This window comes from Echinops telfairi, unplaced genomic scaffold (assembly GCF_000313985.2).
Source record: "Echinops telfairi isolate 266 unplaced genomic scaffold, ASM31398v2 ScPeMD7_7469;HRSCAF=8507_1, whole genome shotgun sequence".
Classification (NCBI taxonomy): domain Eukaryota; kingdom Metazoa; phylum Chordata; class Mammalia; order Afrosoricida; family Tenrecidae; genus Echinops; species Echinops telfairi.
This window is the reverse complement of record NW_022111373.1, coordinates 141,837,343-141,864,080: the sequence shown is the minus strand read 5'-3', so window position 1 is coordinate 141,864,080 and position 26,738 is coordinate 141,837,343. Positions and strand designations below refer to the sequence as shown.

Sequence of the window (26,738 nt, the reverse complement as noted above, 5' to 3'; positions counted from 1 at the left end):
TATGGGTATGTCCTTACTGTTGGAAAAACTAATTGCAGGGTTCAAGTCACCATGAACAATGATCTCTCAGTGGTTAAATTCTCTGGTGCTAGAGGAAAGGTTCGGGGTTCAAGCCCACCAGCCACTCTGCAGGAGAACTAGATGAGGCATTCTGTTCCTACCAGGATTTACAGTCTGGGAAGCCCAATAGGGTATTTCTACCCTGTCTTTCAGGGTTGCTATGATTGGATTACGTTCTATGACAATGGGTTTAGCTATTTTTGTTTAGAATGTTTATGGTATCAGGCATTGAATGCAATGAAATTCCATAAAAATTCACCTTCATGTATGTCACCATACAATGGTAATTCATTTACCTCCATTTGCAAAGGCACCTTCATTTCCGAAGTCTCAATTTCTCTAAATATAAGTGGTGTTCTCATCCTTCTACAATATAAAATGACCAACAATGGTCATTTATTGTTAGTTTTTGCAGAGTATGGATGAAAAGGGCGTGCTGGGCTAACAGTGTACCATTCTGCTGGGCGATTCCATATCTGTGCAACTGGATACATGACTCAGCTTCTTTTTAAAGTTTGAAACCCCCACCCCACCAAAAAAGAAAGGGTTGTCAAGAAAATAGCATCCAATTGCTTTCAAATTCCACCCATTGAGAAATTCTTACATTTTTTTCTTACATCCGCATTAGCCTGACTCTCAGTAGAATGCTGTAACTAATTTGAAATTGAATTTAAAGTGAACATTGAGTATAAAGAGGTTTTCTGTGAGTGTTGTTGTGAGCTGTTCTGATTTTGAATGAGGCTGGTGATCCAGAAGGACAGAAGGGATGGATTTGATGGCAGTAAAAGGAGCACACGGAAGGACATCCCTGCATAAACGCAAATAATAAAAGCTGACACTAATTCTATTGTCTTTTTCACTAATAAAGGACTCTCATCCTTCAGCACATATTTGTTCACGATGACAGCATGATTTGATGTTCTATATTCCCCAGCAGCACATTAAAGCAAGAGGAAGTGTTGTTGTTGGTGTTGGGTGCCATCGCGTCGGTTCTGACTCAGAGTGCTGCCCTCTGTACAGCCAAGCGAATTCCACTGAGACCATGCCATCCTCACAGGTGTGCTTCTGCTTGAGTCCAAAATAGCAACCATAGTGTCAATCCATCTCATTGAGAGGCTTCCTAGAGTGCAGGCTACCCTTCCACTTTACCAAACATGATGTCTTGTTCCAGGGAATGGTCTCTCCTGATCACATGTTCAGAGTCATGAGATGAAGTCTCACCATCCTTGTCTCTAAGGAGCATTTCTGGTTGTGCTTCTTCTAAGACAAATTTGGTGATTCTTTTGGTAGTCCATGGTACTTTCAGCTTTCTTCACCAGCTCCAGAATCCAAAAGCATCCATACTTCTTTTGGTCTTTCTTAGTCAATGTTCTTAGTACAACTTTCAAATGCACATGAGGCAACGGAAAATACCATGCCTTGGGTCAGGAGCACCTTAGTCTTCAAAGTGACATCCTTGCTTTTTGACACTTTAAAGAGGTCTGGTGCAGTCAATTTACCCAGTGCAATGCGTTGGATCTCTTGACTGCTGCTTCAATGACCAGTGATTGTGCATCCAAGCAAGATGAAATCCTTGACTTCAATCTTTCCTCCATTTTTCATGATATAATCTATTGGTTCAATTGTGAGGGTTTTGATCTTCTTTACATTGAATTGCAATCCATAATGGAGGCTGCAATCCTTGATCTCCATTAGCAAGGGGTTCAAGTCCTCCTCACTTCAGCAAGCAAGGTTGGTCTATTTGCATATTGCAGGTCCTTAATAAATCTTCCTCCAATCCTGAGGGCACATTTTCCTCATATGTCTTCTCTGATCACTTGCTCAGCACATAGATTGAGCAAGTATGGTGAGAGGATGCGATCGTGATGCAACCTTTCCTGGTTTTAAACCGCTCACTATGCCATTGCTCCATTTGCAAACCTGCCTCTTGATCCACAGGCAAATTCAGAATGAGCACAATTAGGTGATGACAGATAAAGTAAAATGGTAGGCCTTCAAAAGTAAAGGTGGTTGATTTAATCCTTAATTCTTCTACCAATTTAAAAAAATTCATTTTCCTTCTTTGTAATGCATACAGCCAACAGATACATTTCATATCACTTTACACCTAAAAGAACCAATACACTGTCCACAAATTGATTCAAACCATTACAACTTTATAGGCTAGCTCCACAAGGTTTCTGAAGCTGTAATCTCTAAAGGAGCAGACAGCCTCACCTTTCTCTCACAAAGTAGGTAGTGAATTCAAATTGACAAACTTTTGGCAGCCCAACATACTATGTTTGATTGGTTCACAGTATTCTTTTTGTCTCCATCAAGTTATCTATCACCAAGGCCTTGGTCAAAAGAAATTCTGACTGGTCCTCTATTACATAGTTGGGTCCAAATGATTTAGAGATGATCAAGATCCTGATGAGTGAGAGTCTAGAGGGCACCGAGCAACTTCTCAAATCTTTGAAGCAAATACTTTCACTTCCATTTCCTACAGGACCTTGATTTACAAAGAGTATCTTTCTTTAAAAAAAATAAAATACATGGCCTCATCAATGGGAATGCAGGGCAAACTACCATTGAATCTGTGAATAGCTTTGAGGTCTTCCTGTGCCCGGAGTCCAAGATAAGCTGTGTTTCCTTTGGACATTTGGGAACAGGAGCAAAAATAGTTTTACAATCACTGAGGAGCCCTCGCTGCACCATTGTTGAGCACTCAGCTGAACCCACCAGCTTCTCTGTGGGAGAAAAAATGTGGCAGTCTGTTTCTGTAGAGATGACAGTCTAGCAAATCCTATTTCATAGCTCTGCTCTGACACACAGGGTTGCTGTAAGCTGGGATGCACTCAACAGCAATAGGTTTTTGGCCTAAAACAAGGAGTTCTGGTGGTACAATGGCTAAGAGCTCAGCTAACTGCTGATAAACTGGAAGTTCCAATCCACTCAGTGCCTGGTGGTGGTGGTGGTGTGTGTGCTAGTGATCTATCTGCTCCTGTAAAGATTTCTGGGTAAAAATTGGTTCCATAACAACCAACAATTCAACATGACTTAAAGCTAAGTATAAAATTTAACCACCATGAAGAATTATTGAGGAAAGGAATAGCTCGTACCAAGTATGATGTCCTTTCATAGATATTTCTGTATGACTAGGAAGGTTTGACATTGACATTCCAATTGAGGGACGTGGTACATAAGGCAAATATATAAAGGCTTGTATTTGAGAAAACAGATCCTTAAACCTGGTGGCAGAGTGGTTATGAGTTGGGCTAGTAAGTGCGAGGTCAATTCTATGGGAGAAAGATGAACCTTTCTACTCCCATACAGAGTTGCAGTCTCAGAAACCCACAGGGGTAGTTCTACCCTGTCCTATAGCTGGCCACCATGAGTCAGAAAGGACTCGATGGTCAATTCTGTGCAGAGTTTGGGTTCTTTTCTCACAGTTTTCTTCTGTAAAAGTTTTCAAATGTATGCATTCTTTTATGATTTTTAAAAATATAAATCAAAGCTCCTGTAAGGATCCTTTAGGTTCTTGAAAAGTGTTTTCAATAGAATTGAAGAAAATACCAACATCTAAAATTGCTTTTTCTTTCTTTCTTTCTTATTTTGGATCTTATCAGTAGGATAGTACAAGGGAGTCATGCTATGCTCAAAACAAAAATAAAAGTTTGATCATCTGACAATGTTTCTTTTCTTCTATTCAGAATACTCCTTAGTACATCAACTTGCTTTTAAAAACTTCAATCCTACCCTTGAGCTTCAGGAACCTGCTTCATATCCATTCTTGTCCTTCCTTCAAGGCCTTTGTCAGTCTCCTGTGGCGTTAGGGTGCATAATGAACAATCTACCACTCATCTGTCCATGCGTCATGCTGTGGTGGCCTGCGCGTTGCTGTGACGCTGAAAGCTATGCCACCAGTATTTCAAACACCAACAGTGTTGCCCATCGTGGATGGGCTTCAGTGGGGCTTCTAGACTTAGACTAAGAAGAAGAGGACCACTTCTGAAAATTAGCCATTGAAAATTATATGACTATCAGTGGAGCGCTGTCTAATACAGTGCCAGAGACCGGCCAGCTGCAGTTGAAAGGCACTTGAAATACAATTGGGGAAGAACTGCCTCCTCAGCGTAGAATTGCCTTTAACCATACTGATGGAACAACGCTTTAGGAATGTTCATTGGCTGATGGGTATGAGTCAAGAAACAGTTGCAAACATCCATAAATAATTGGTTTCTGGAGTATAGACAATATGAATCTAGGAAAATTAGAAGTTGTCAGAAAATGGAACATATAAAGATCTGTATAGTAGGCATTAGTGAGCTGAAATGGATTGCCGTTGGCCAGTTTGAATTGGCCAATTATGACATCATGTTCCTTGTCACAAGGAACACTTCAAAATCTACCTGAAGTACAATGCTGTGAGTGAAAAGATAATATCCATACATGTATAAGGAAGCCCCGTTAACACCACGACTATTATTTAAATTTACACACCAGCTTCTAATGCCAGAGATAAGCAAAAGGAAGACTTTTCTAACTTCTGCAGTCTGAAATGGATCAAGCCTTCAATCAAGATGCTTTGATAATTACTGGTGATTGAAATGGGAAAGCTAGGAACAAAGATATATCCAAGGTCAAAAAACCTACCCCACTGGCAATGAAGTTGGTTTCAACTCATAGTCACCATATAAAACAATGGAGAACTGCTTCACAGTGTTTCTGAGGCTGTGGTCTTTGAGAGAGTGGACAGTCTCATCTTTATCCTCAGGAGAGACAAGCAGGCTAAAAGCACTAACCTTTGGGTTAGAAGCCCAACACTCACTTGCTACACCAGTAGCAGCTAGTGATAGAAATCATGTTGGAGATTATAGGATAGGCTTTGTAAGACCAATGACGTCTTCACTGCAAATACATTTCTTCAACATGAACAGTAGCTATATAGGGAGCTAACTGAAGCAAATAATCTAAGAAGTTGCACTGAAAAAGAAAAACATAGAATCGGGATTGGAGGAAGATTCATTAACCACCTGTCATATGCAAATGACACTTGCTTGTTCAAAGTGAATAGGACTTGAAGCATTTCTAGATATGGTTAGAGATGATAACTTTCAGTATGGATTATACCTCAACATAAAGAAAACAAAAATCCTTAAACCTAAACCAATAAGCACCATCATGATCAACAAAATACTGATGTCAAGATTTCATTCTAATTGGATCCACTATCAATGCCCATGGAAACAGCAGTCCAGAAATCAAGTGACACATTGCTTTGGGCTACAAAAGATCTTTAAAGAATACTCAATAGCAAACATGTTACTTTGAGGATGAATATGCACCTGATCCAAGACATGGTCCTTTCAATGATTTCATATGCACGGCCACTACTTGTTTGTCAGTTAGCTGAACTGTGATGGCATGTATGTAACTGTGATGCGGGGAGCTATGTCACTGGTATTTCAAATGCCAACAGGGTCACGCAAAGAGAAGGGATTTCAGCAGAGCTTCCAGACTAAGAACAGACAACAAAGAAGGGCTTGGCTGCCCACTGTGGATGAAGGACTGCTGAAAACCTCACGTGCAACTTTGAAACATTGTCATATATTAAAAATCTCATGAATGGAAGCAGAATACTGCCAAGAGAGTACCAGAGGATGGTCCCCTAAGGTCTGAGGGCACTCTAAATGTGGCTGAAGTGCTGATTTCTTAGGGTGGCATTGACCAATGAGACTTGAGTGGGATAGAGCTTGTGGTTGAGGAGCCTTCAAGATCTTCATTTGCTGGTGGGCCACAACTCAAAGTAAGGAGAAAGAGCACCCCAAATCAGCCAGTGATCAGAACTTGGAATGTACGAAATACCAATCTAGGAAAATTGGAAGTGGTCAAAACTGAAATGGAATGCATAAAACTCAATGTCCTAGGCATTAGTGAGCTGAAATGGACTGGTTTGATCATGTTGAATCAGAAAATCCTATGATTTACTATCCCTGGAATAACACAAATCATGAAAAATGGTGTGGCATTCATTGTTGGAAAGCATCTTGCTAAATACATCATGAAGTACAATGCTATTTGTGATGGGATTACATCTATCTGCCATCAAGGAAATCCAATCAATATAATTATTATTCAAATTTATGTACCACCAATAAAAGCTAGTAATGAAGAAATTGAATAATTCCACAAACGACTTCAGTTGGAAATTGATCAAGCATGTGATCAAGATGCATTAATCAATTATTGGCAATTGGAATACAAAGTCGGAAACAAAGAAGAAAGACCAGTAGTTGGAAAATACGGACTTGGAGACAGAAACAAAGGTGGAGATAGTATGATAGAATCTTGCAAAACCATGACTTGTTCATAGCAAATGCCTTCTTTCAACAACATAAAAGGTGAATATACACATGGACTTCTTCAGATGAAATTCAAAGAAATCCAATGGACTACATCTGTGGGAAGATGTGATGGAGAAGCTCAATATCAGCCGCTAAAATCAGTCTAGTGGCTGACTGTGGAACAGACTTTTATCAATTGTTCATATGTAAGTTCAAGATAAAGCTGCAGAAAATAAAAACAAATCCAGGAGATCCAAAATATGCCCTTGAGTCTATCCCACCTGGATTTTGAGAACATCTCAAGAGCAGATTTGACACACTGAACGCTCATGACAGAAGACTTGATGAGCTGTAGGAAGACATCAAGACCATCATTCATGAAGAAAGCAAATGGTCATTAAAAGTGAGGTTATATGCAAGAGACAGCTGGACAATGAATACAGAACACTGATGAATAATTGATGCATTTGAATTATGGCATTGGTAAAGAACACTGGATATCCCATGGACTTTGTACTTTGAAATGTTATCTGACAGGAACAGTCTCTGAAGAAGGACATGGTGCTTTGTACAGCACCGGGCTGCCATGAGTCTGGTTGGGATCTACATGACACCAGCTTAGAACGAGAAGCCATCATCCCCTACTCTTACTTCACTGCTTGTTCTGTGGACTTCCGGTGCTCCCCTTGTGCCAGAGTGAGCTCTTTTTGGGGTCCCCAACCTGATAGCATAAATGTTAAGCAGGTGATTGTTAAACAGTTGGCTGGTGGTTTGAACCTACCCAGGGGCTCCATGGCTGTAAAACATAGTTATCTACTCCCATAAACATTAAAGCCTAGTAAACTCAAGGGGGCAGTTCTGTTGGGCCACAAGGAGTCCCTATGAAACACAATCAACTCAACAGCACCTAGACAATAATACACGCACCAACAAGTGTCATCTTCTTCTTTGTACACTTAGCTCCATCCCCACCTGCCTGCCCAGCAGATACTGGCTCGATTGAAGGGTCCATAGCTGTCCAAACTATGTTGCTCATAACCAGAGGGTAGGTAAGTGTGTCGGCTTCTGCTGTTGCTGTTGTCACGTGTGGTCAAGTCAGTTCTGACTCAGTGTACAATGGGACAAAACACTGTCCGATCCAGCGCCATCCTCATGATTGCTCTCAGGTTTGGGCCCATTGCTGTGGGTGTGTTGACTTAGTTAAATACCATTTGTGTGCAGACCAGGGAGGAGAACATGCTGGCGAGTTCCTGATACTGTGGAAATGCCTCTGGCCTCTCTAGTGGCAAGTCAGTGTTCTCTGCATTGAAATTGTTCTCTTTCCTGCAATCGCTCAGGGGTAGCTTCCTCCAGGAGTGTGAGCTCCACTGAGCATGGGGTATGTCATGCTCACCTGCCTTCAAGCTCTCTGCGCCTCCCATGCTGTGTTGCACACAGATGACACGCCACAAGGGGAGCCAGAGAGCAGAAGGTAGGGCTTCTACAGTCCTAACTCAGCCAAACCAGTCCCTCCTGAGTTCATTCAGATCCTGGTGACCCCCACGTGTGTCCCAGGAGACCTGCTCCATGACCTTTCAGTCAGAGATCTCCAGGCCTTTCTTTAGAATCACTTTGTCCCAGATCCCAAACCAACAACCTTTCCATGAGCAGTGGAACACTTAGCCACGGGTGCCACTAAGGGCCTCCAGTCCCTTCTCGGTGCTCAATACGCCAAATTAAGTGAAGGAGGCGGTGACTACTTCACTTTGCTTCTTGCAGTCAGCTCTGCAGTTTGTGTTCCTATTTAAAAAGCAAAACAAAATGTACCTGAGAGACCCAGTACCAGATGGCTCTCTCGATCCAGATCTCCAGGCTCCCATTATCCTGGCAGGTCTCCTTCCACCACAGAAGAGTGCGGGTGGAATCTTATCAATCCGTATGTTCCTGGGAAGAATAATGCTCTTCAACTGAGCTGGTATCTCAATCAAACTCAGTTTGCTCGGAAAGTCAGATGCTTTTAGCACAGCTTCCAGGCACCCAGTGATGGCAGGAAGCAGGGCTCTCACTTGAATCTTAATGGGTTTCTTCTAATAACCTCCACACACCATTGCAATGCAAAACCTTTCCCACTGGGGAGCCCAGCACCGATGCGATGCTCCATCTTCACAAGTCCACAGGCTAGAATGAGGACAAACACATGGCCCAGGAGTTGCTGGGAGCTGGCCGGGCTGCTAGCTCTCAGAAAGGATGGCTCTGAGCCCCTTCTCCTTTCCTGTCCCTCCTTAGCAACAAGGTGGCATCTATCTGTTGTTAGGTACCATCAAGTTGGTTCCAATCCATAGCGACCGTAAGCACAACACCATCCTGACCATTGTTCCCATGCTTGGGCCCATTGTTGTAGCCACTATGTCAATCCATCTTCTTGACGCCCTTCTTCTCTTTCTCTGCTCCTCCACATTACCAAGCATGAGGTCTTTCTCCAGGCACTGTCTCTCCTAACAACATGGCCAAAGTACTTGAGATGAAGTCTCACCATCCTTTCCTCTGAGGAACACTCTGGCTGCACTTTTTTCAAGACAGATTCGTTTGTTCTTGTAGCAGTCCATGGTGCTTTCTTCTCCAACACCATCATTCAAATGCATTAAGTTTTCTTTAGTCTTCCTTATTCAAAGTCCAACAGTCACATGCATAGGAGGCAATTGAAAATACAATGGCTTGGGCTGGGCACACATGATTCCTCAAAGTAACATCCTTGCTTTTCAATACTCTACAGAGGTCTTGGGCAGCAAATTTACCTAATGAAACACTTGTTTTTGATCTGGTCAACCTCAAAACTTTAGAAGTCCTTACCCCTGCAATGACCCTTTCCAAGAGAATAGTCTGACACCATTGGGGAAGCCAATACTTGAAGGTCACATAGGACAATCCCAAAGCTGGAGAGACTTCCTGGTTCCAGTGCCTCCTCATTAACAAGAGAATCGGGTTCTCAGTTTCATTATGAATGATGTACAGTGGCCCCTCTTGGCAAGTTTCACTTTTGTAGACCATTTTCATGGTGTTCCTAAACAAAGGTGGTATTTATTTATTATTTAGTGAAAAGAGTAGGAATAATAGCAATTAACTTTTTTTTTTTTAAACTCTTGGGTTTGTGGAAAGTGATTCCACGTGTGTGAAGAAGATGGAAAGAAGGTGATCACCATGACGCTCAAGAGAAAAGGCAGTGATGTGTCTGCTGCTTGGGAAATGTTGCTGTGAGGTGTCGTCAAGTACGTTCCGACCCAAAGTGACCCTATCCACAACAGAACAAAACACTACACCGTTGTCCTGCACCATCCCCACAACGTTCCTGTGCCTGAGCCCCTGGATACAGCCACCGTGTCACTCCATCTTCTTGAGGGCCTTCCACTTTTGCTGACCCTCCACTTTACCAAGCATGCTGTCCTTCTCCCGGACTGCTCTCTCCTGACAGTGTATCCACAGTATGTAAGACGAAGTCTTGCCATCCTTGCCCTTAAACACTCTGGCCTTACTTCTTCCAACACTGATCTGTTTCTTCTTTTACAAGTTCTTTCAATATTCTTCTCTTGCAACACAATTCAGATGCATCTATTCCTCTACAGTCTATCTTATTCAATGTCTTAGAAAGTAAGTAATAAAAAGCCAAAGACACGAGGTGATTGTTAAGCTGTGTTCCCGTTTTGCCCAAGGTGCATTTCCATGGTGTCAGCGGGCATTCCCTCTAGGTCACGTGGGGCTGTTGCTGGCAGCTGTCCAGCTGATTTCAACTCCTGGGCAGAGTAGGACTGAACTGTAGGGAGTTCTCGGCTGTGACCTTTTAGAGGCAGATCACCAAGTCTGCTTGCCCATGTGGCACTGGGTGGTTTCCAACAACTGCCAACCTTGCAGCAACTAGTTGAGCATTTAGCTGTTGCCATCATCCACCGATCTGATGGGCAGCCTTCCTAACAACGTGCCACGTCTTTTTGCTTCCCTCCCTTTTGGTTTTCTTGAGAAGAAAAAAAGACTGGCTGATTGGCAATCTGATGCCTATCTATTACAGTACTTTCTTTTTCTATTCCCAGTACATGTATGACTCAGCATCTTTGCTTATAGAAATCCTTCTTTTAAACTTTGAGTGTGTGTGACAACTAAAATATTGAAAGAAGATAGGAATCCTGTAACGACCCCAAATAAACATCTGTGCTGGTGGCTGTGGCTGGTTTAGGAAGAAATCCAAGAGGTCCCACCACTTTCTCTTCTCCCCGTCCTCACCTGCTGCTCCTGACCCCTACCCCCAGTGCCCTCCAGTCAATTCTGATTCACAACGACCCGCAGGGCAGAGTAGAACTGCTCTTTGGGGTTTCCCAGGGCCGTGGATCTTTCCAGGAGTGGGTAGCCTCATCGTTCTCTCTTGGAGTGGCTGGTGGGTTTGAACCACTGACTGTATAGTTAGCTGGCAATGTGTAACGCATGAGGCTACCAGGGTTCCTTGATATTGTTGTTAGGTTTCATTGAGTCAATCCCAATTCATGGAGACCCTACATACAACAGAATGAAACACTCCCTGGTCCTGCACCATTCTCACAATTACTATGTTGAATCCCATTGCTTCAGCCACTGTAGCAGTCTATCTTGTCAAGGAATTGGCCTCTCCCGATATCATGTTTAAAGTACATGAGACACAATCTCACCCCCCTAGCTCATCGGTAGCATTCCGGCCTATTTATTCCATCGTAGATCAGTTTGTTCTTTTTGGCAGCCCATGGCACTTACAATATTCCTCACCAGCACAATAACTCAAATGGATCAACTGTTCTGTGGTTTTCCTTATTTGATACCCAACATTCATATGCAAAAGAGGTGAATGAAAATGCCATGGCTTGGGTCAGGTGCACCCTAGTCCTCAAAGTGACATCCTGGCTCTGACACAGATCTTTAAAGGGGCCCTTGTAGGGATACAGATATAGATACATCTATAGGTAACGGTGAAGAGAAAAATATGGGGAAGAAATATATGTAGCAGGCAAACAATGATAATTGGAAACAAAACCAGCACAAGACTCATGCAAAAATCAAGCCAACAACCAACAAGTCAATTCTGACTCACTCTGTCCTCTGGGACAGGGTAGAACAGTGCCTTTGGGTTTCTGAGGCTGTATCTTTCCGAGGGCTGACTGCCTCCTCTTTCTCCAGAGAGCCATGTAGAGAGGGTTAAAATTACAAACCAAGTTCCTGGAGGTTAACCTGTTTTTAAGGCTTAGTACCTGAAGTGATTTAAATAACAAATTATCCCTGTACTGTGTGAAATAATGACCCATTTAAAAATCAGTATATCTTCTAATAGGTCTGGCTTATCCACTAAGAATAGGGGTTTAAAAATATACTCCACAAGAAAAACCAATGAGAAAGCAATACAATTATTGTGGGGGGTAATGTCATATTTTTAATTTCATGTATGTGTTTTTAATGAACAGTAAAAGTGCAATGAATGTTCTGGAAAATCAAGGTGACAAAGATTATGATTTTACTGGCAGCCATTAAACAAGGAACATGAAATTCAAGTGTAATTGGTAAGTATAAAAGGAGAATTAGCAGTTGAAGAATTAATGTGTATAAAGGGTATAACATTAATGCTGAATAGCTGTAACTTCAGCCAACCCCAGGGCATGTCATCACCACCCATATCTTGGAAGAGCGAGTCTGCCTGTGCGTATGCAAGGCGATGTCAGAGGAAGGGACGGACCTTTCCAGATGGTAGAGTCATGCCAACAAGTGTAAGGACTTAAAATATCTTCTTGACCAAAAGAAGATTTGGGGTCATTTCCTCCATGCCTTTGTTTCCTAGGGCTTCCACGACCAACACCAGGAATGTGGTGGCCTATAAGAGCAGTGCTTTTTAGTAGCCATCTCCTGGAGATTCAAAGCTCCAATTCTAATCCGGGTACCGGTTGGGTTGATTCCTTCTTCGGAGAGAGGAAATGGTGCATCCTTTTTCCTCAGCTTGCTGGCTGCTGCAGACAGGAAGTTGTCCATACTTCTACCTCCGCTTCCGGTAGCTACCTCAGACATTGGTGTTCCTTGATTGTTTGTAGATACATCTTCGTGGGGTGCCTTTCTTCCCCCATGTGTGACTCTGCCTTTGTGTCTCTCCTCCCTCCTCTTTTATAAGACACCACCGAGAAGTGATACTTACCCACCTTGCTCCAGCATGACCTCTTTCAATGAGCTGATCCCTGTTGTTTTGAAAGACCCTATGTACATTGAGGAGGAATTAATGCATGTGAATAGTGGCGCTGGAGAATATTGAAAGTACCATAAAAGAACGAACGGCTCTTTATTGGAGGGAGTAAGTAAGTTCCTCAGAGGCAAGGATGGCAAGACTTAGTCTTACATATGTGGGGCATGTTCTCAGGACAGACCAGTGCCTGGGGAAGGGCATTCCATTTGGTAAAGTGCCAGGGAGCAGCATGGAGGAAGGCCCTCAAGGAGATGGGTTGGCACCATGGCTGCTACAATGGGTTCAAGCATAGGGACAATTGTGAGGGTGTTGTAGGACTGGGCAGTATTTTGTTGTGTTTACATAAGGCCTCTAGGGGTGGAACCAACTCTATGGCACCTAACAACAACAACATTTACAAACAAAATCACACTCACCAATACAGGGGTTAGGAGATATATATGTGTGCATGTATCGTGGGTAGTGGGGCCAGTTCAATCCCTAACACTCCCCTCTAACAAGGAAAACTAAAATGATGTCCCTTATTATGGACACAAAACGGGACCATAAGTACTAGAGACAGTGGTACTGACCAGCCAACTCTCTGCTGGATCTTAAGTTGATCCAGGCTGCAACTCTTGTTACTTCCCTGAGCAGGATCAGTGGGGCAGGCTGTGCTACTTTATATTCCGGGAGTGCCTCTCCGGGACCCTGCTGACAAAACACTTATTTGTTATTTGTTGCATCCTGACACAGGGCTGAGGGCCTGGCAGGCTCCCCGTGTTCTCCTGGGAGGTTTGCAATCGAGACTGACAAATAACCAGTTATAAAATCCACCAGCTGAGAAGCCCGTTAACCCTCCGAGGGACGGAATTACTTAGCACTTTTGTTTGGCTGCTTTCTCAGACAGTAAGCAGCCTCTTAGGGGTCTGTCTCAGATCCTGCTGGACAAGGGCCATTTGTTAGTGACTCCAGCTCTGGAGGGCGAAATGTCCTAGGGGCATTGCCTGGACACCTGTGTCCCTGAGGCTCTGGGGCAGCTATAGGTTTGTGCAGACAATGTCCCATGACTGCAAGTCTTGGGAATTCCCACCTATATCAAGTGTTGCTTAATACAACAGGAAGTCGAACTTGGGAGTCCAAAGGGCTTATTCATTATACTTGTAAGTGGGCTCTGGATTGTTTCTTCCTATGTGCTGACAGTCCCTGGAGAAGGATGTGGTAGTGACACAATTTCATACCAACTTGATAAAAGAATGAAGGGGTGAAGTCTGGCCTGTCAATCGGGTCACGGCCTGATCATCACTCCATGTGCCGTGGCCTTCTCATGAGGATTCTGGGAACTCTGTCTCACACTCTCTCTCTGCTTGACATTCTTGTTGACAAGCCACATGGAGCCATGCTGATGGCCACCAGAGCCTTGGAGATCCGTCCACTGCCATTGGATCCACAGGACTTTCCACCCACCAGCCGGGGATCTTCCTGCCTTCACCATCTTTGCATGTGTTGCATGAGTCTAAAGAGGAGTTTATGGACTATCATCAGGCATGTGGGCTAACATTGGACTTATGGGCTTGATCTGGTCTACACTGGAATATTTTCTCAATATACAGAGGCTCTTTGATACAAAGCTCTCTCTTACACACGAGTGTCTCTGGATTTGTTTCTCTAGTCAAAGTGAACTAACACAAATAACGTCATGCTTGGTCAAGTAGAGGGACATCAAAAGAGAGGAAGACCCTCTAGGAGATGGATGGACACCGTGGCTGCAACCATGGGCTCAGGCACAGGACAATGGTGAGGATGGTCCAGGGCTGGGCAGTGTTTTGTGTTGTGTGCAGGGTCAGAACCAACGCGGTGGCACTAACACCAAGTTGGCATAGAGCCATTCGTGATGTAAACAGTTAATAAATGCATGCAGCTGCCAACTGGAAGATTGAAGATTTGAGGGTGCCCATGGGTACCTTGGAAGAAAGGCATGGTGCTCTATTTCCAAAATGAAAAAACAAAACAAAACTTCACAGGAAAGCCCGTGAGCACCGTTCTACTCTGACCCACAGAGGGCTGTTGGCTGTCAGTTGGAATTAAAGCAAAGGAAACCCATTAACAAACGCTGAAGTGAAGTTGAAATAATGGGATGATACATCATTCAAACACTCAATAACTACCCACACCTGCAAGGTTAGGTAACGAAGTGAAGTTTAAAACCTTATGTTAACAGTTCTGAATTAATCATGAAACGGAGGTGCTAAGCTTCATCCAGGCATTACATATTTAAATCACAGTTCATTATCATCACGGGGGTGTCTCTAAGCCTGAGCAAACCCAAAGGTATCTAACAGCAACAATAGGAGTGTATGGGTGGTGCGAGTAGTTAGCTCGCTCAACTGCTAATCGAAAGATTGAAAGTGGAAGTCCACCTAGAGAAGCCTTGGAACCAAACAAGGCCTGGCCATCTAGAACAGAGAGCCACTGAAAACAGGACGGGCGCCTCACGGGACACAGTTCTGTTCTGACACATCGGGGTTGCCAGTAGTTGGTATCAACTTTGATGGGAATGGGTACTGGCTCATATACTGTGCGCACGACAAAAATAACCGTTTTTCTAGCAGGGGCACTCCTGTTTGAGAAAGACTCTACTCTAATTTTCCTTTTTAGATTAACGCCACACTGTGTTCCTGTAGCATCAGTCGATTGGCTTTACCTTAGCCTTCTGAAGGCTTCCCAGTTATCTAATTTCCCTTTTCTGAGAGGACATGGGTCTCCTTAGCCCTGGACAGACAGTTTTCTCTGTGTGGTCCACAAGCACAGTGCACAGTGGCAGCCATGCCGTTTTACAATTCACATTAGCAGAATCAGCTAAACATAGGATGTGCTATGCAGAAAAAGAAAAAAAATGCAGTAAATATTCTAAAAACAAACAAAAAGAAACCAAAATGTGTCAAAAAAGATGTATGCCATTCAAATGAAAATCCAAACTAATAATTCACTTTCAATGTTTGAAACGATCTAGGCGTAAAACCCGAATTAAAGAAATTCTTCTAATTTATCAGCTAGAAAACCAAAAGGAATATTGAGGCGCACATTGACTTCCTTTCTTTTACTTCTTCTTATGGCGGTGGCAAAGAATATGGAAAGCACCATGGACTGTCCGAAGAACAGACACATGGGCCTTAACCTTCAGACCAGGCAGCGCGCAGCATGGGGCCCTTCCTGCGGACCCTGGAGCTCTTCTACGACGTGCTGCTCCCTTATTCGCGGCTGAGTTTCCAGACTTGATGCTGCTACCAGCACCTATGGAACATGGACCTGCATCTTTGTCCGTGCCTCATCTCAGGGATCATGAAGGACAGTGGAAACAAGCCCCCCGCCCTGCTTCCCCGCAAAGGGCAGTACTTGGCCAGAGACCTCAAGAACCTGCGGGAGCACTACCAGGTCCCCATCTCCTTCCCCAAGGATTTCTTGGCTGTAATCCTTGAAAAAGGGAGCCTGTTGGCCATGCGGTCCCTGACGGCTGTGCACCTGGAGTGCCCCGAGATGCTGGAGAAGATGCCTTGAGAGCTGTGGATGTGTGTCTGGTCCAGGGATGAAGACATTGGTGGCTTCAGAGAAGGCTGGGATGTCCCGAGAACAAGCCCAAGGGATTCTGGAAAAGATACCCTCCCCCAAAGTGAGGAACCAGCTTAAGGAGAGCATAGAGGCCACCTGCAAGCATGAGGCCTTCAGGCTACCCCTGACCACAGCCCACGTGGATGGGCAGACTCACATGCTGTTTGCCTCAGATTGCATGGAGCTGCTGGTGTTCCTCCTGGGAGAGAAGTGGATGGGCCCTGTGCCTGCGGCCTCCCATGCCAGAATGTAGGCACACCGAGGACGGGGGACCTGCAGACCATGGTATATCATTCTCCCAAAGACCATGCAGGTGGTCTTCCGCGGGGCTCCAAGTGCCTGCATTTGGGGTTCTGCCCCACAAATAAACCTCAGACATACATAGAACGTCTAAAAAAAAGAACAAACAAATCTGTCTTGGAAGAAGTACAGCCAGAATGCTCCTTAGAGGCAAGGATGGTGAGACATCTCACATACTTTGGACATGACAGGAGAGACCACTTCCTGGAGAAGGACATCACATTCAGTAAAACAGAGGGGCAGCAATAAAGAGGAAGGCCCTAGACCAGGTGGACTGAGACAGAGGCTGCAGTAATGGGCTCTAACATAGAACAATTAACTATGAGGATGGTTCAGGACCAGGCACGGTATCCTTCTGTTGTACATTAAGGTGGAATCAACTCGACACCACCTAACAATACCTTTAACTCAAAATTCACCCCATCGAGTCCATTCAGACTCACAGTGATGCTATAAGGCAGGGCACAACCCTCGCGGGGTTCTGAAACTGCCAGTCTGTAGGAGTAGAAAGCCTCGTCTTTCTCCCACAGAATGGCTCAGGGTTTCTAACTGCTGCACTTGTGGTTAATGGCCCAACTTATAACCACTACACCACCAGGGTTCCCGATTTTCTTCAAAGTCCTCTAACAGGAGAAGAAAGAGCAAATGGTGGTGACACATAGCATCTATTTCTTCATTTGGGAGTGTAATTGTGCTGTAGAGATTCTCAATATAATGTATAGAGGAAGCTTGTACACCACATCAAATCCTATGTTTTATTTTACACCTAATCCCCACCCATTGTCAACAAGTTGATTTTTACTCATAGTGGGGGTTTCAAGGCTGTCAATCTTTGTAGGATCAGGCAGCCTCATCTTTATTCTATTGAGCTGCTGGAGAATTTGAACCTCCAATCTTGTGGCTATCAGCCCAGTGCTTACCAGACATTGTCACCTGAGCTCCTTTTTGGATTATATTGCACACCCTCAAAATATGTGGTGGAGTCCTAACTACTTGTATTTGGATGTAATGTAACCTATCACAAGCACCCTATGTGTGATGTGATGTCATGTAATAATTACCTTACAGGTGATGTGATATCATCCCGATCCAGAATACAATCTATTATAATGGTATCAGCCAATCTGTTGAAGGCATATCACAGTTGAGGGGATCCTAAACATAATCACTTCTGAGTTATATAAACAAACACAGAGACATGGGTGAGGCAAGCATGGTATGAGGTCAGATGCAGCTCAGGAATGCTAAGGATGGTAGTGACTGACCATAATGGCTATGGCTTGGGCTGCTCTACTTAGGTTGGTGGTTTGAACCCACCTACATCATCCACAGAAGAGAGACCAGGTGATCTGCTCCTATACATATTACAACGAGGGAAACCCCATGAGGCAGTTTAGTTATTAGTTATGTGGAGTTGCAATGGGTCTACATCAACTGGATAGGATCTACAGCAACCGTGGAGAATGACATAACAAAGAAGGAATTCCCTTGAGTTCAGACGTCTTACCTCCTGAACTGTTGAGAAAATCATCTATTCTCTCAAGCTACCTACTTGAGGTCTCTGTGTTGTTACTATGGTAATTGTGCTTTGCTGCATCTTTTAATAATGGGAGAATTCTTCAAACTCTTAGTGACACTGGACTGGGTGTCAAACCATCTGCTTGGAGGACGCATGGACATTGGACCTCTTGAATGAGTTGAAAAACACTCAATATCAGTAGATGTTTAACTAGAAAACTGAAAGACCATCATGGAAGTGTTCAATGGGCTTTCAGTGCTAGTTTTCCACAAATGTTCTGAGACCTCCTCATACACATGCAGGTTCATCTCATTGATGCAGGAGGCGCTAGACTATGCATGCAAGAAATAAACTGGTGCTAACTGAATTGTGTTGTTACTGTCGCTAGGTGCCACCCAGTTGATTCCAATTAATAACAATTCTATGTACAACAAACACTAGCCAGTCCTGGATCATCCTCAACATTGTTCTTATGTTTGAACCCATCATTGCAGCCACTGTGTCCATCCATCTAGTTGAGGGTCTTCCTCCTTTTTTGCTGCCCCTCTAATTGATGAACCCTGATGTCCTCTAGATTTGTGCACCCCCTCCCCAAATATGTTCCGGACTCCTAGCCTGTGGATGCAATCCCCTTGTGGTATCGAAGTTTCTTGGTTTGCTTAATGAGGCCACATCCATCCTTGACCTAATCACCTCTTGACTAATAGCATGAGCAGACTGTGCACCGAAACACACACACACACACACACACACACACACACACACACACACACACTCACGGACTACAGATGGAGGCAATGGCAACCAGAGAACTTCAACAAAGAAGGAATCAGCGACACCCAAACCCTGATGTGAATTTTTACCTTCCCCAAATGGCAAGAAAAGGCGTGGTCACCCCTTCCCACCCTCTGCTTGGAAAACCTCTGCTACAGCAGCACTAGGCAAGGACCCAGCTTCCTGACAGACTCCGGAAATCTTGAGCTGATAAAGGAGAACCATAAATCCAGCACAAAAATTCCTAGACTCCTAAAAGGCAGTATGCCACAATTGCTTCTCAGATCCCATGAATCCACAACTTTGAAACAAAAGGCATGAGACCATTTGGGCTTGCTTTCACTTTAAGCAAAACATGGCGGAGCGCTCCCAAATACAACTCTTGCTGTGTACAGAGAAATCAGTTGGCACAATAAATCCTCACTTCATTTTCATAATCATCATAAATACACACGAAAGTGGATTACCTTTTGATGTTAATAAACAAGCATTAACTCCGTATGTAGACTTAGCATAGGGCACAGAGTTGCACCATGCCCCCACATTGAACTCTCTGATGGAATAAATGGCACAGGCAAATGGAGTTCAATGGGTTCATGAGTCACCGGTGGGACCCATAATTGCTGTGTTGAAAAGCAAAGACAAATAGCAGGCTAGCTCTGATTTCAGGGTTCCTGCACCCAGCCAAGAGAGGTGGCTGAGACAGCTGCCTCTGGAGGATGTCAGCTACCAGACTGCGTCTCTTCCTTGCCTTCACCTTTGCAATGAGTGGCACATTATTGGGTTAACACACGATTTATCTACAACAATCCAGTTCAGACGGCAGAAGAATCTTTCTAGTCTATAATTATACTCCAGCTTAATGAGCATAATTTCCACTGCATCTATTTCAATAATGAAGCTGCCACAATGGGTTGGCTTCCCATGTGGAGAGTCTCGCAGGGGATGCCCAGAGGAGAGACAAAAACACCTCTCCGATTTGTGCATCGCTACATGTTCCCATGTTCCATGTTCCCAACCCATGTTCCATGAAGAATGGTTGGAACAGCAGGCTTCTCAAGGGGTGGAATCTTCTGGAACCTTCCCATGTGCATTCACTCCAGGAGGGGCAGGGCTTCCCATGGACAAGTACTGATGGCTTTGGTGCACAGGCACTGTCCAGTGCCATGTGGTGATAGGATTTTACCTCCTCAATACCCGTCTGGTTTGAGCTGTGAACATTGTTTCCATTGTTTATTTTGGATCCGAGCCAGGAACCCTGGTGGTGTATTGGTGAAGGACTTATCTACCAATGGAAAGGTCAGTGGCTTGGACCTGCTGGCCACTTTGCAGAAGAAAAGACCTAGCGATTATACTCCCAGAAAGAAGACCGTCTAGAAAACACTACGGGGCCTTTCTACTCTGCCCTCACACCCTCACTGCCAGTGAGTGGATGCCTTCTTGTAGCGGCCCTATAGGACAGGGTAGACCTGCCCCTGTGGGATTCTGAGCTGGGAACTCTTTACGGGAGTAGTGAATCCCATTCTTCTCCCTCCAAGCAGCTGGTGGTTTCCAACTGCTGCCCTTGGGTTACCAGCCTAACACACAATCCCAATATGCCACCAGCTTCCTGTCTACCTTGCCCTACAGGGCTTCAATGAGTTGAAATGGACTCACTGGCCCATGCTAACATTCCCACCGGCTAACCATCTCAGGAGGGGGCCCGGTGGGGTAGTGGTTATCTATTGGGCTGTGATCCATATGGTGGGACATTCAAAACCACCAGAAGCTCTTCGGGAGAAAGACTAGACTTTCTACTCCTGTAAATAGTTATAGTTTCAGAAACTCACAGGAAGCGCTATGAGTCAGCATTGACACCATAGCAGTGAGTTTGGTTTTAATCATCTCAGTGCTGGAGTTCAGTCACCACTAGATGTCACCAGTCATCAATGGGGTGGGGGTGGGGGAGCAAGATCAATGAAACCCTTTAAGGAATTTTATTAAAATTGAAAGACAGGAAGTAGTTGCATTCTAGAGCTTCCTGGTCAGAAATGGGTGACCAATGAGAAAGAATCATAGGATTGGTCCAGCACTGCCTGGGCAGGTGTCTACCATACAATTTCACAAGACAGTATGGATTTTGCAAAGAATTGCAAACTTGTCCTGCTGGGAATGACGCTGGCCCATCTGCTAGGAACGTCTCCAGCGCGCTCTCTTTTGTCCAAACATTAACCATTGCAATGAGTTCACATTAACGTTTTCCCAGTGTTGTTGGTGTGAAGATCCAACATGTGTCTCCTCAGGTACCCAGAGGAACGGATGAGCGACATCTCACCCTCTGGGCCTGCAGCCTTCAAAGGGAAGACACCCACAGTGAAAGAGCATGGGCCTTAGGAGGAATGAGGCACTGAAGCTGTCCTGAGAAAACCACAGAGGGAGGAGAAGGACCAAACCAGTGACCGCAAAACCCCAGAAATCCTAACTTCTCCTGTGGAAACGCCAAAGGCAGAAGGGGAGGTTCAGGGACCTTATATGGAGCAAGGTGTTCTAGATTGCCTTCTCTATCTCTTCGGGACAAGTCACGAAGATCCTATGAGACACAGACAGGACACGAGTCTCCTGGGTCTCAAACTTGTCCTGGTCCCATGTGTAGATGAGGAACTTAAAATCCATACATCTGGGTCATTCTGAGTGGGCTGACTTTCAGCTCCTGGATTACTTTGCTCAGTCAACCAGAGGCCCCTGTGAAACGCGGCACGGCAAATGCACAGAAAGCATTGCCACACCATTTGAACCTAATCAAGATTTGATCGTGAAGACTCACCAGCTACATTATTCTTGACAGACAGTTCTTCGACCACTTAGGGCTCCGGCCGTGTGTTATGCTATCTGTACTGCTTTCTTGTAACTCATGGGTACATCTTAGACATTGTTTCTAATAAGGCTTCCATATAAGTGAGGAATGTGTGCTGAGACCCTTCAAAACTGTGGTGCTGCTGGTGAGGTTTCCCAATTAGACTTCCTGGGCACAGGCAGGTGGCTGATGCACCACGTTGGCCTGTCCTCATTGAGCCACTGCATTCATGTTCCTTCCATTCCTCTTCTTTGTTTTTAACAAAATGGGGCACTGAAAAACACCACCTAGCCCCTGGAGCCAGCCAGCCAGGGTTAAATTCAGGTTCTTCAACTTGCCGACTAGGAGACCTTAGTCTGGGTGTATTAGTCTGGACTTTCGAGAAACAAGTCCACAGAAACTGATGTAAAAGAGAGAGTTTTATATAAAGGTTAACTGTGCATCAAGAAAACATTCCAACCCAGTGCTGCCCAAGCCCACAAGTCCAAAATCAACCCATTAACCCATATGTCCAACAGCAGTCTACAAAGTCCTCCTCCATCTCACAAAGCAGACACAATGATGCCGACTGCAGGAGGAAAGCCGAGTCAGTGAATGTGTAAACATCTCAGCGCGGGCAGGGGTCTCCACACGGCTGCTCCAGCACCCAGGGCTGCATCGGGGTAGGTCCATGTGACTTCTCCTTGGAGATGTCTTGCAGGAAGTCAGCCTTGCAAGCTGAAGCAGGGAACTGCTAAGGAAGCTGCACCCTGGTGCGACCATCACAAAGCAAGAGACCCGAGAAATCAAAAGGCGAGGCTCACTGAGCCATTTATCCCTCCGCCCTTCAATGAACCCCACATGTGTTTATCGGCCAGGTTGGCACAATAAACTAACTACCTCACTGGGTATCTCACCTCCTTGTGACTCCATTGACTCAACTGTAAAATGGATGTGATAAGACCCAAACCTAAAGGAGCCCAGAACAGTGGATAAAGAAAAGTAGGCCAGGAATTGCCACCCTAAGAAGTCCACCAAGCATGTTAGAAGCACACATGGAATCACTGATTTCAGCTGTTCTTTCTCAAACAACCCAAACCCACTGCTGTTGAGTCAATTCCGACTCATAGCAACCTGGGACGACCGAGTAGAACTGCTCCTTAGGGTTTCGAAGGCTTGATGGGAGCAGAGAGGCTCATCTTTCTGATAAGGAGTGGCTGGTGGGTTGGAACCTCGGACCTTGTGGTTAGCAGCCCATCATCTTGCCTCATGGTACCACCAGGGCTCCTTAATTATTCCTTAGCTTTAATAAAATGTAAGCGGACCATTTCATAACAGCTCAGAGTCCTTGGCTCCGAATACCTCTGGTTTCACATTTATTTGGTGTTAGGTAAGGCCATAAAGGCTTGACAATTATTTTCTCAGGATTGACGATTTTGGCCACACTATAACTGGTCATTTCAAAGTCCATTGTTCATTTACTTACAAACTGAAACTTAATGCCACTGGGTCAATTCGGACTCATGGTGACCCTTTAAGACAGGGTCGAACTGCCCTTTTGGGTTTATGAAACTCTAACTCTTTACTAGAGTAGAAAGCCTTGTCTTTCACCCACTTAGCTACTGGTGGCTTCAAACTGGGGGCCTTGCGGTTAGTAGCCCAGTGTGTAACCACCATGCCACCAGGCCTGCTCCTAAGCAGGACTTCACATTGCAACCTAAATCCACATGGCATCCGCAACTGTTGTTCAAATGGATCACACCAGGCTCATCATACACTGGATGGCAACAGGGTGAAATGTTCCATACAAGAGAACTGGCCCCCCTGGTCTCCACAAAGATTAGCGTGTACAAGACGTCACAATATACAGTTGGGATAAAGGAAGATACTTACAACAAAGGTGCCTCTTTTTGAAACTGTTGCCAGAATTCCTCTCTAGACTTGCACCTTGGATCCCTGCAGAATGATTTTTACAGGTGTAAGCCCTGCCCCTCCAAACACACTGGACACATCAGCAAATTCACATGAACATCACATCAGTCAAAGCAGGCATGGCCAGAACAGTGTTGAGCTGGGCACTCCTACCCACAGAAATCGAAACAGCAAAAACAGGGAAATAATAAACATGGCTTCTTGTGTTGTATGATGATGCTAACGCCTGGGAAACCTGAGTTAGATAAACCTCCCCCCTCAGAAAACTGACATGTTACTAAAACATGGATGTCCATTTGTGGAGAGTATAATTCACAGAGCCTGCCCACCTTCTTAGAAAGAAAATCCTACGGTGACCTGGATTGAAGTCTACTCAAACCATCAAGTTCAAGTCTGCTTCCCACTCCTGGTGGAAGTAACAGAATGAGTTCCTTCTTGAAGAACTGCCCTAGAGTGGGACTATGTTTGTTTTTTAGTTTTGTAATTTTCCCCAAACCAAAAAGTACAAGCACGACAGGGTTTTCCCCTCTTTCCATGATTGCTAAAGCTGTAAAGTCCAACTACTAATCCACTGGCCCAGAGATGGTAGCATTCCATAATGCAGGCACTGCCCATTGAGATCTCCTGCCCAGTGACCATGGCTAGAGGGTCACTGGGAGCCAGAATGGACTCACACAATTGGTGAACAACCCACGTAACAGTGATGCAATTTGTCAGGAGCACTGTGGTCACTTAATCTGAGCATACATTTCAAGGAAAACAAGATGGTTAAAAAACAACAACAACAACAACACAATTCTGCCCAGGGTCTTGTTTTGCCTGGGAGAATTCCCCTGGTTTTGAGCATCAAGTTTTTAACTGGATTGAGTTTTATTCCACAGAGCCCACTGCCTCCATGATGCTCATAAAAAATGCAGGACTGTTGCTTCCACACGGCCCCATCAGCACAGCATTAGCGAGGATCAGCTTTTCTCCGCTAAATCATGTTCAACATTGGACTGCTAGGCTATGTCTCTTACTGCGTTCCTCGGGTGGCATTATTGGATTACAGCAAGTCAATCCTTAGCCTTTATTGCTACAAGAAAGCTTAAAAGAACAGATAATAAACCCACAATAACCAGAAGATAGAAGCGGATAACCAAATAATAGCTATTCTGCGTGAACACCATGTGGAACTGGATATGGAAAATACCTGTCCTTTTTTTAAAAAAAGCATCAGGATGCATTTGGAGGCAGTGATCTGCGTGCTTTGGGTGGCTGGCAATAGAATACAAATGATCTCATGACAATGCAAGGATAGGTTAATCTCTGTGGCCACTATGATGTCAACCCCACCCCCACCCCCAATTTTAACCAATTTTAACATTATGAATACTGGCCCTGAAACTCGGCTCCAAATAGCCAATCACACATAGGTATGAATGCAGAGATGCAGTAGGGAAACAAGTTATCCCTGACAAAGTAGATGAAATGCATTCTGATAGGTTCTTTCCTGTTCTGTTCCATTTAATTTCATTAGCTTCAAGGCACTATTCAGGGCAGAGAGACAGGCTTTCCAGCATACTAATGGCTCAAATCCACCCAGTGGCTCTGGGAGAAAGACTTGGTGAACTGCTTCCATAAAAGTTATCGCTAACATGACCCATGGAATACTTCTGCTCTCTAACACATGAAGTCAGGAATCCTGGTGGCATAATGGGCTGCTTACCATAAGCCCAGCAGTTTGAAACCACTAGCTACTCCCAGGGAGGAAGACAGGACTTTCTACTCCCAGTTCCAGTCTTGGAAATGCCCAGAGGCAGGACTACCCGGTCGTACAGGGTCACTGTGAGTACGCATCGGCTTGATGACAGTGAGTGAACACATGGGGTCACTGTTATTCGGGAGTTGACTTTGTTGACGGCAGACAGCAGAAGCTGCAGTGGTTACAATGCACGGTGATCAACCAAGCAACAAGCAAACAGAGATTCTATACTCATAGGAGGCATTCTGGTGGCACAAATGGTTAAGTAAACACTCAGCTGCTGAGAGGTTGGTGGTTAGAATCCCCCCTAGCAACTCCCATGAGTAGTTGCAACACTGGGGTCAAATACAGCAACAATTGTGAGGACAGGGTGTCACGGTGTTGAACCCAGTGTGTCGTCTGAGTCGAAAGTAACTCAAGGGCACCCAACAACAGTGACTCCCAGATAGCAAGGTTTGGTGTCCTGCCTCCATAAAAATGACAGCCCACACCAGATGGGACAGTTCCGGGCGGCCACACGGGGCCACTACAAGTCAAAATCAACTTGACTGTGTCCAACAACAACAACATGCACATGCAGTCACATACAAGCTATGCAGTTGTTGAGGCCAATACGTAGGTTCTGAATCCCAGTAACTCTGGGTACAACCGAATGAAACCTTGCCTACTGCTGCACCATGCTCACAACTGGTACTACCTCTGAACTCCGTGGGGCAGCCACGTGTCAACCTATCCTTTTGAGGGTCGTTCTCTTTTTCATTGACATTCTACTTTACCAACATGATGCCTTTTCAAGGGGAAATTTCCTCCTGATTACAAGTCCAAAGTACTTCATACAAGTCTTACCAAGCTGACTTTTATTCTTGGCATCAGTGATTGCATCTATGTTCCATATCTTCATCTCAATTCCAATGAGACCATTCTGACTCATGGTGACCTCTAGGATGGGGTAGTACTAATTCTGTGGTTTCCCAAGACCGTAACGCGTTCTGTGAGTACCCAGCTGAGCAGACTATTTCAAAGGTAGGTGGAGGAGACAAAGTGAAATATGATAATGAAATGTGTCTGGATTTAGAAAACCAAAAAACGAAGAACATGCTCAGCTCATCGTAAACTGAAAGAGCTGAAGAGAATAGTCAACCCTCGAGTTGCAAGATAAAAAGATTCTACTGGCAAAATAGGGAATGATGCAGGAAGCATCAAAAGAATAAGGAAAGAATACACAGAGTCACCATACCAAAAATAATTTAGTCAACATTCAGCCATTTCCAGAGGTAGCATATGATCAAGAACCAAAGATAGTGAAGGAAGAAGTCCCAACTGCATTGAAGGCATTAGCCAAAACCAGGCTCCAGGAATTGATGGAATGCTGATATAAATACTTCAACAAGCTAATAAAGCCCTGGAAGCACTCACTCGCCTGTGCCAGGAACTTTGAAAGACAACTATTTGTTCAATTGATGAAA

At 44.6% G+C, this 26,738-nt stretch overlaps 1 protein-coding gene and 1 pseudogene across 1 annotated transcript in view; one reads left to right on the top strand and one right to left on the bottom strand.

Annotated features, from left to right (window-relative positions):
- The window catches only part of CTNND2 (catenin delta 2), an 840,020-nt gene that overhangs the window by 311,829 nt on the left and 501,453 nt on the right, over positions 1 to 26,738 (bottom strand). The gene's annotated exons all lie outside the window — the stretch shown is intronic.
- Positions 15,784 to 16,444, top strand: LOC101655931 (annotated as a pseudogene).